The following is a 2,032-nucleotide window of genomic DNA, read 5'->3' on the forward strand; positions in this document are numbered from 1 at the left end:
CGCGGAACAGCTGGTAGTTTTGAACTGCTGACCTTGTGGTTTGCAGCCCTATTCGTAACCACTGTGCTACCAGAGCTCCTTATAGGAGGTCCTAAATAGGTGGAAGAAAATGTGGAATGAAATTCATAAAAAAAGACCATTTTACTGGTCTGATAGAAACTGGAGGAACCCCGGAGATTATGGCCCTTAGAAAGCCTTCAAGCCTGGCACTGAATTCACTCCGCTCAACTTTCAGCCAAACAATATACTAATGGAATGATAACACCAGGGAGGTACACACTCCTTAGAACAATAAACTATAGGAGATCAAAACGGTAGTGTTTGCCCAGAGATAAAGATTAGAAGGCAGGAAGAGATAGGAAAGGAGAGATGGAAATGATAAACTCAGAAAGTGGGAAGAATACTGCTATATTGTGGAGATCGTAGCCAATGTCATAAAACAAAATATGTATAAGCTGTTAAAATAAAAATCAATTTGCTCTTGGACTTTTACCCAAATCACATAATATATATATATATATATTTATATATATAGCTTTGGAACGCTTATGGGTAGTGGCAGTGAGTGAATTTTTATTTGGGCTCTTTACTGGAGGATATTGTCATGTCCTCCTAGTGGGTTTGAACTGCTGCAGCTGAGCGCTTAGTTAGTATGCCATCAGGAACCCTTCTCTCCTTATACTGCCTTCTTTTAAAACAAATAAACAGGGTACCTGATACCATGGTGGGTGGCCAGGTAGCCGCCACAGTGGAGGAACTGGTTTCCGGGGGGCAGCAGGTGGCTGACTTCCTGGAGCAGTTCCCCTCCTAGTCAGAGCGCTAGAAGCAATCGAAGGCCCAGATGGAATTCATCCTGCGCCACCTGCCCAACTACCGCCATCTGCCCAATGGCAGCGGCTGCCTGGACCAGCTGCTGTCCCTCTCCATGGTTTGGGCCAATCATTGCTTCTTGGGCTGCAGTTACAACAAAGATCTCTTAGACAAGGTGGTGGAAATGGCCAATGGGATTGAAGGATTGAAGTGGAAAATCTGCCACAGTTTACAACCAGAAGTTAATTAATGAAAAAAGCATCAAAGCTAAAGTAGAAGAGTTACCACATTTCCATCATCAGCTGTGCAGGCTCAGGAAAGAGACTGGGATAAAGGTGACATTGTCCCCAGCATCTTTCAAGACTTGTAGTATTACCAACACAAAGGAAAAGAGGCAGTTGGAATGAAATAGAACCTGTCTTGATTAGCTTTTTTAAGATCTTATTCTTCTAGAAACTATCATTATAAAAGTATGCATAGACAGCTTATATATTTATAAATCATGTACTTGAAGATGAGTTCATCAACATTGTGAAAGCCCTCTTTTGTTTTTAAATGTCAACGTAATGATGAGAGGTAATGAATTATGCTATTTGAATTTTTCAAAAAATAACAACAACAGCAACAACAGGAGAACAAACAAGATGGCGGTGAGGGTGAAAGTGCAGTGAAGAGCTCCATCAGCAACAACACAGAATACCGGACCAAGAAGGCTCAGGGGATGGTCCCAAACTCTGAACCACAATAAAGGAAAATTTAGAAAGCTGGAAGCCTTACAGCCAGCGGACTTTATAGCAGAAGCAAGAAATCCTGTGCTTTCTAATCCAAGGCACTCAGCTGCTCCTAGAGCTGCCATCTTGGGCAAGACCAAACTGGGGAAAGATCAGAGCAGCCACGGTGGAGATAAAGGTGTGGACATTCTTTTTTTCCTATCTGTTTATTGGTCTCTCGCTGTTTGCATACCTCCATTCCAGTGATTAATTAGAGAGAGATCCTGAGCGATTCGACACCCCATTCCTACCCTGGGAGGGTTCTGTTACGTATACTCACAGATCTCCTCAAAATTTAAAGTGACAGTTTCCACTTAAAACCAAATGGCAGTGAAAAATGGCCACAGCTGGCCCTGAACTGTTTATCACTAGGATGTGGAGCAGGACAGGCAGACTAAAAGGAAACAAGCTGAAAATTAAATTCTGAGTTACGTCATAACGACCAACAGTTG

General features: G+C 42.5%; 1 pseudogene; it reads left to right on the top strand.

Annotated features, from left to right (window-relative positions):
* The first annotated feature begins 721 nt into the window (after positions 1–721).
* LOC102818346 lies at positions 722–1,086 on the top strand (annotated as a pseudogene).
* Positions 1,087–2,032: the final 946 nt, after the last annotated feature.

Source organism: Chrysochloris asiatica, unplaced genomic scaffold, assembly GCF_000296735.1.
Source record: "Chrysochloris asiatica unplaced genomic scaffold, ChrAsi1.0 scaffold00030, whole genome shotgun sequence".
Classification (NCBI taxonomy): domain Eukaryota; kingdom Metazoa; phylum Chordata; class Mammalia; order Afrosoricida; family Chrysochloridae; genus Chrysochloris; species Chrysochloris asiatica.